The following is an 8,175-nucleotide window of genomic DNA, read 5'->3' as shown; positions in this document are numbered from 1 at the left end:
AGCATGACTTGCAGCATCACCCTTATCCTTCCTGTGCCAGCCTAGAGATGGTACCTGAGGTGAGGAAGATGGGAGAAGGTGCCTGGCTTTCCTCTTTTAAGTTCATGCTCAATCTCAAAATGTTAATTGAACAGATGGGGGGAGCATAAGGAGATGCAGTACAATGTCTAAATTAGCAATTAATGCCATGAAGTTGGAAGAACTATTTTATAGCACCAGTGATAAACAGCATTTTTATTTTCCCCTCTATGAACTATCTTATTATAAGAGTAGAAGCAGGGGTAATGAAATGAGGTGGGGGTCATGTAAAAGGGACAGACTTGATGGAAATAAGAATATCAAAGCATCGAGCAATTACTTATGACTTCCATGCAAGGAGAAAATGTTTTCATGGAAGAAAGCCAGAGGAGGGCCTCACGGGAAGTATTGTGAGCTTTTCTTTTGCAATCACATTATTACTTTAATAGTTTTTTCTGATTACTAAAATGATGGAGGTCCTTTGTATAATATTTAGGAAGTATACACAAGCACACAAAAGAAAATAAAAATCATTCACTATCTTAAAGAAAAGCATTATTAACATTTTAACTCTTACAGATCTAAGGTTTTTATTAAAGAAAACAAAGAAAGAAAAAGGTGGCAAAAAGTTATGAGAATTTTGAGCTCTAAATTAGATGGGAAATAATTTAGTGACATAAAGCATGCTCTCTATTAATGAATATGTATTGAAACACATAAATATAAATTTTTATCAGAAACTTCATCAGTAAAAATAAAAATAATTGGGACAAGGATATTTTGATATGGTAGTCATTTAGATCAAAAGATAGACATAGCTTTATGATCAAGTATTATATACAACAGGTCCTGTCACATCCCATTCCTGAATCTCACTCTCTCTGCTTTATTCTATCAATCATTCTTTCTATGTTAGATAGTCTAAAGTTGATGTAAATGACACTTACTTGGCAAGACTCAGAGATAGACTGATTGTCAGGGAAGGGATGAGGTTAAGAACCAAGAATGATTTTTAGGCCTAATCAAAATGTTACATAAGTATTCTTCTCTGCACTCCCCCTTCTCCGTGTAGAAATGAGCAGAACAAGGAAGCCTCCCTTTTGAGCCTGAATAGGACAGAGTCTTTGTTATTGGCTTCCCCTCTCCCCTCTTATATTCAAGTTGAAGATGCTATAGCTTGCTGATAATATACTTGCTTCCTCCCCGATCATCAACTGTCCTCAACTGGCAACACAGATTTTTCACTTGGCTGTGGTCAAGGCAACACCTCACCCTGTCTGCTTAGAGGTTGGCAACTGGATCAAGCGAAGCCCAGATATGGGCCCTGCATTGTCCATGGAAAGCACAGACAGAAATATTGCCACTGCTTCCCCTCATTGGCTGCCACAAGTTCTAACCAGCTCTACCTCCATCAGACTCCATCAGACTCCACATTTTCGGAAGATTTCCTGGTAGCAGTATTAATGTAATTCAATGAAGGACTGGGAGGCCAAAGTGACTCTGGAGAGAGGTAAGTACAATTATTCTTAGGAAAGAGCCCAGTTGCTTACCACTCTACCACCCAAAGATTATTTATAATACAGGTTCACTGGTAGAAAGCTTGTAAAGAGACCGAACGATGTCACATAAAAAGGTTACCAAGAAATTCAAGAGAGGCTCCTTTTCTGAGAGCAGCATTTTTATAAATATCTAGGTAAATACTTCAGCCTTTGGAATAGGAAAATTGGAGCAATATCTTTTCAATTTCCAGCCAAAGTAGGAAAGCAAATTTATCTATTTAGGATTGACAAAAGGTTAAATGAAACACAATTATTAATGTTATTAATTATATGACAATTATATCATAGAGTTATACATGTATGTACATAATGCGAGTCAGTTACACTGAACAGTCTCAAGAACTTAATAACTCACAATGCTGAAGTATATATCTCATTTCATTTGTTCATTTGTTAATCCATTTATTCATATGTAGCCACCTATTCATTCATTCAATTATATTCGCTGACCATCTGACATGGCCAGTATCATGCTAGTTACCAAAATTAATAAAGAATATCTCTTTCTATTTAAATAAGCAACAAAATTTAATAGAGAAACTAGTGAGTATCAATAATAGCAAGAACTAACATTCATTGAATGCTTACTATGTATAAGTCAGTATTATTTGAGTGTTTTATGAGTTTTAACTCATTTAATCTTCATGACAACCTATGAAGTATTTAGTATTATGATCATCATTTTAAATATAGGGAAACTGAGGCACATATAGATTAACTTGCCCAAGATCACCCAGGTAAAACGGGGAGTAAACTTGGAATGTCTGCCTCTAGAATCTACATTCCTGTTGGTATGCACTATGAAATGTATCCTTTAGGCACATAAGGAGGAATCATTAATTCCCAAATTAATGTCCATGTTATGTCTCCAGGATCGAGATGAGAACTCTGGGCAGCAGAGTCCGCTCGCTGGCTATGAGCAGCAGACCTACCTCTCAATCACAGTAGATTTAATTTCCACAAGCCATGCTGTGGGTGCACTCAAGCCTGTGTGTGGGAGACAAGAAGGCATGATTCCATGCTTAATATTGGGAACAGATGTGTCCGAAAATGACTCTGACTTAGAATTCTGCTTGCCAAGGGAATGAGTCTGAACTGTTTAGCCAACCAACAGATACTATGCATAAGAAGAAAGCAAATTTATTTAAGAAGAAGCTTTCTTCCAAGTCATTGCTGGGGATTTGAAATCTTCAGCAGACTTATTCTAAAGAATGAATCAGCCATATAGCCATATTTTGTTGAGCACTCAATCCAAACAGGTCATTATCTTGCTTACTACTCTGAAATCATAGCAAGATTTAAAAGAGATTAAAAACAAAGTTTCGTGGTACCAAGTTTTCTAACCCAGAAGCCCAGCTCAGAAATTTCAAAGAAAATCTAGATAATTCATGGTTGGGCATTTGAGAATATCAGGTAAAATTGATCTTTTCTACAAGGAAGGCCAAGTTTTCTTGGTTTTCCAATATATTTGGGGCTCTCTTTTGCTATTTCTTTCTCTTTTATATAAAAGTTCCTATTGTAGTTTAAGGTTGATTTTTTTTTCATTTTCTTTTTTTTTAAATTGGAACCCTAAAAGACCATCAGTCTACCTGTTTTACTTTCAGTAAAATGCAAATAGTATTACATATTTAGAAAAACTTAGTAAATAATTTATAGACTGAACAGTAAATTATTTATTTACTCCAAGCATACATATTTAGAATATGAACATAAATATTTTATCATCTGTGCCACTGCTAACAAAAAAATTAAATCAGCTTGCTCGCAGCTCTGGTTTGTACTGTACATACTCTCTACATCATCAATGACCTATGAGCAACTGCACACTATCACACGCACTTCATAAATGATTGCAGTTGCAGGATTTTCCAAAACATTCAGTCTCTGAAATCTGTTTCAGTCTCTCCTCCTCCTACATTACCTTCTAGCCTTCATGTACTCCTTTCTACTTCCTCTGCCTTGCTCTAGTCTAGTAAGTGTCTGATTAGTCCTTTACTGATCAACGTGTATTTATTGAGCACTGATCATATTTAATGCTTGCTGAGAACTGTGAATAAATACTAATGGAATACTAACGGTGGTCCTCTCTAGGAGTTTCTATTCTGGTTAAGTTTATATATATTTGATTTTGCAAATCAAAAATGAACAAAAAATTAAAACATTTTAAATAATTGCTATGACTATTTTCTTTAAATGATAGCATTTCTATAAACAATATAGATATCACCTGGGTACTATGGAAATTTGTAAAAATTGAAATCGAATATATATAGGGGAAAATTTGTGACCTCTGAATAAATGGCTTCTTCTGAACTCTGGAACTACTCCAGAAACCTTTATGTACTCACCCTCCAGCAGCAACTGGCATTTCCATGATCAAAACGAAGAATACAATTACAGAAAGTCCCAAAGGGTAAAATTACAATGACTAAAGAACCAGGAGGAAAATCTTTTGGTATTAAATATTTGGAATATATTAGATGGTAAAGTACATGGCTGAGGCAGAAAAAAATTGAAATCATATAAAATCATAAAAATCAGGGACAAATTTAATATACCTTATTTTCCAAATCCTTTTAATATTAAGGCAGCTTTATGAAGGCTGTCTTCTATGAAACTTGAGTGAAGTAAATATTAGGATAATGCATAGATACAATTTCCTGAGCAGCTTGTACATTCCAGGTTTTCAACAAGTCTTGCTTAATGTAATCCTCACAATAGTCTTACAAGGCAACTGTGATTAATATCATTTTAAAGTTGAGGAGATTGAGACACAGAATTTTTTAAAATATGCCCAAAGTGCGGGGAAAGCTAGTAAGTAACAGACTCTAGTATGTGGCAATTTTTTTTTTTTTTTTAGGTGAGGCAACCCTTGGTTGACCTCACAGATTGCAAGGACCTTGTCATCTTACAATCCCTTATTTTTTTATTTTATTTTTTACACCTACAGCACCTGGTCTTCCTAGATGGTCTCTCATCCAAATACTAACCAGGCCTGACCCTGCTTAGCTTCCTAGATCAGACAGGATCAGGCTTGTTCAGGGTGGCATGGCCGTAGACTCACCATTTTTTTAAATAGTAAAGCCTTCTCAATTCACAGCATGGCTTCTCTAATGCAACTCCAGGTCCAGCGCAGGCAGCGACCAACTGCAGACAGCTTTGTAGATCCTACCAGGCAGTCCCAGGCCAGTCACAGGCAGCGACTAACCTTGGCCTACACAGGAAGCTTTTCCAATAGGCCCCCGGAACCAGCATATCCAGTGGCTGGCTTCAAACCTTAACAGAATATAACACGATTAGCCCAAAAGAGGCTGACCCAAAGGGTGGTCTCTACCGATACCTAAGCCTGCTGAGGCAAATCCTGCTCCATGGAGTCAACACTCACACAGGAACTCTTAAGCTCTGGTCATGGCCAGTCCTCACAGCCAGTCAGCCTGATGGTCATTCTCACCCACTGATGTGCCAGTAGTAATCAAGGCTCTACTACAACAGGAAGGCACACAAAACCCACACAAGGGACATTCCTGGAGCATCTGGCTCAGGGAGATTGTACCACTGGGCCCCACAGGGCACCTACTACATAAGACCATCTTGCCAAAAAAGGAGACTTAGAAGATCTACCTAATACATGAAATAAACACAGAGAGGCAGCCAAAATGAATAACGAAAAAACATGCCAAATGAAAAAAACAGGAGAAACCTCCAGAAAAAGAAGTAAACAAAATGGAGGCAAGTGATATACCACAAAAAGAGATCAAAACAATGGTTATAAGTATACTTAAGGGTCTTAGTGAGAACTTCAACAAAGATACTGCAAGCCCAAAAAGGACATAGAAACTATATGTGTGTGTGTATATGTGTGTATATATATACATACACATACACATATACAGAAATGGAGAATACAATAACTGAAATGAAGAATACTCTGGAAGGAATCAACAGCATATTAAATGAAGCAGTGGATTGAATCAGTGATTTAGAAAACAAGGTAGCAGAAAACACCCAATCAGAACAGCAAAAGCAACAATAAAATAAAATAAAATAAAATAAAATAAAATAAAATATAAAATAAAATATAAAATAAAATAATAAAATAAAATAAAAATGAGGATATTTTTTAAGGAGCCTCTAGGACAATATCAAGCATAATATTCACATTATAGGGGTACCAGAAGGAAAAGAGAGGGAACAATGGATTGAGAAACGATTTGAAGAAATAATGAAACGGAAAACTTCCCTAACCTGATGAAGGAAATAGACATGCAAATTCAGAAAGCACAGAGTGTCCCACACGATGTGCCCCGAGAGGCCCACATCAAGACACATCATAATTAAAATGCTGAAGTTAAAGACAATAAGACAATCTTAAAAGCAGCAAGAGAAAGGTAGTTAGTTGCCTATAAAGGAGCCCCCATAAGACTGTCAGCTGAATTCTCAACAGAAACTTGGCAGACTAGAGGGATTGGCAGGATATACTCAAAGTGATGAAAAGCAAAGACCTACAACCAAGACTACTCTACCCCGCAAGGCTATCATTTAAAACTGAAGGAGAGATAAAGACCTTCTCAGACAAGAAAAAGCTGAAGGAATATGGTGACCAAACCAGTATTACAAAAATGTTAATAGGACTTATTTAAGAAGAAAAAGGGAGAAAAACAAAGAAAAAGAACATAAATATAAATAATAAAATGGCAATAACTATGTACATATCAATAACCACTTTACATGTAAATGAATTAAATGCTCCAATCAAGACATAGGATAGCTGAATGGTTAAGAAAACAAGACCCATATATGTGCTGTCTGCAGGAGACTTACTTTAGATCAAAAGACACACACAGACTGAAAGTAAAGGCATGGAAAAAATACTTTATGCAAATGGAAATTTAAATAAAGCTGGGGTAGCAATGCATATATCAGATAAAATAGACTTTAAAGCAAAAGTTATAACAAGAGACAAAGGAGGATATTACATAATGATAAAGGGATCAATCCAACAAGATGATATGACCCTAGTAAACATTTATGCACCCAAGACAGGATCACCTAAATACTTAAAGCAAATATTAACCAACATTAAGGGAGAGATTGACAGCAATACAGTAATAACAATGAGATCAAGGAAGTATTTAAAAGGCATCTTGATATAAATCAGAATGAAATCAAAATGACCCAAAATCTATGGCCACAGCAAAATGGTCCTAAGTAAGAGGGAAATTCATAGCCATACAGGCTTACCTCAAGAAACAAGAAAAATCTTAAATAAACTAACTTTAAACCTAAAGGAATTAGAAAAAGAACAACAAGCAAAACCCAAAGTTAGTAGAAGGAAGGAAATAATAAAGATCAGAGAGGAAATAAATGAAATAGAGTATTGAAAAACAATATAAAAAACCAATAAAACCAAAAAGATAAGCAAAATTGATAAACCTTTAACCACACTCATCAAGAAAGAAAGAGTAGACAAATACATGAAATCAGAAATGAAAAAGAAGTGACAACTGACACCACAGAAATACAAAGAATTATAGGGAAAAATGAGTAACAACAAATTGGACAATCTGGAAGAAGTGAATACATTCATAGAAACATACACTCTTCCAAGACTGAATCAAGAAGAAACAGAAGATCTGAACTGATTTGTTACTAAAAAAATTGAATCAGCAGTCAAAAATCTCCCTACAAACAAAAGTCCTGGACCAGATACCTTCACAGGTGAATTTTACCAAACATTTTTAACACCTGTCCTTCTCAAACTATTCCAAAAAGTTCAAGAAGAGAGAATGCTCTCAAACTTATTTTACAGGGCCACCAATACTCTGATTCCATAACCAAAGACATTACAAAAATATTATAGTTTGATATCCCTGATAAACATAAATGCAAAAATCCTCAACAAAATATTAGCAAATGAATTTAGTAATACATTCAAAAGATCATACACCATGATCAGTAGGATTTATTCCTGGAATGCAAGATTGGTTCAATAACTGCAAATCAATTAACATTGTATGAAAGATAAAAATCATAATATCATCTCAATAGATATGGAAAAAGCATGTGACAAAATCCAGCATTCATTCATGATAAAAACTCTCAGTAAAGTGGGAATAGAGGGAATATACCTCATCATCATAAAGGCCATATATGACAAACCCACAGCTATCATATTCAACAGTAAAACGCTAAAAACATTTTCCTTACAATCAGGAACAGGACAAGGATGTCCACTTTCACCACTTCTATTCCACATAATATTGCAGTTCTAGTCACAGGAATCAGACAAGAAAAAGATACAAAAGACATCCAAATTGAAAAGGAAGAAGGAAAACTGTCGTTATTTGCAAATGACATGATACTGCATACAGAGAACCCTAAAGATGCCACCAAAAAACTGTTAGAACTAATAAATTAATTCTGTAAAGTTGTAGGACACAGACCAATATATGAAAATCTCTTGCATTTCAATACACCAATAACAAATGATCGGAAGGAGAAATTTAAAAAGCAATCCCATTTACAATTGCGTCTAAAAAATATAATACCTAGGAATATATTTAACAAAGGAGATAAAAGACCTGTACTTGGAAAATTA

At 35.2% G+C, this 8,175-nt stretch overlaps 1 pseudogene; it reads right to left on the bottom strand.

Annotated features, from left to right (window-relative positions):
- Nucleotides 1-4,518: 4,518 nt before the first annotated feature.
- On the bottom strand, nucleotides 4,519-4,637 carry LOC111743085 (annotated as a pseudogene).
- Nucleotides 4,638-8,175: the final 3,538 nt, after the last annotated feature.

This window comes from Pteropus vampyrus, unplaced genomic scaffold, assembly GCF_000151845.1.
Source record: "Pteropus vampyrus isolate Shadow unplaced genomic scaffold, Pvam_2.0 Scaffold106, whole genome shotgun sequence".
In the NCBI taxonomy this organism is placed as follows: domain Eukaryota; kingdom Metazoa; phylum Chordata; class Mammalia; order Chiroptera; family Pteropodidae; genus Pteropus; species Pteropus vampyrus.
This window is presented reverse-complemented; position numbering and strand designations above follow the sequence as displayed.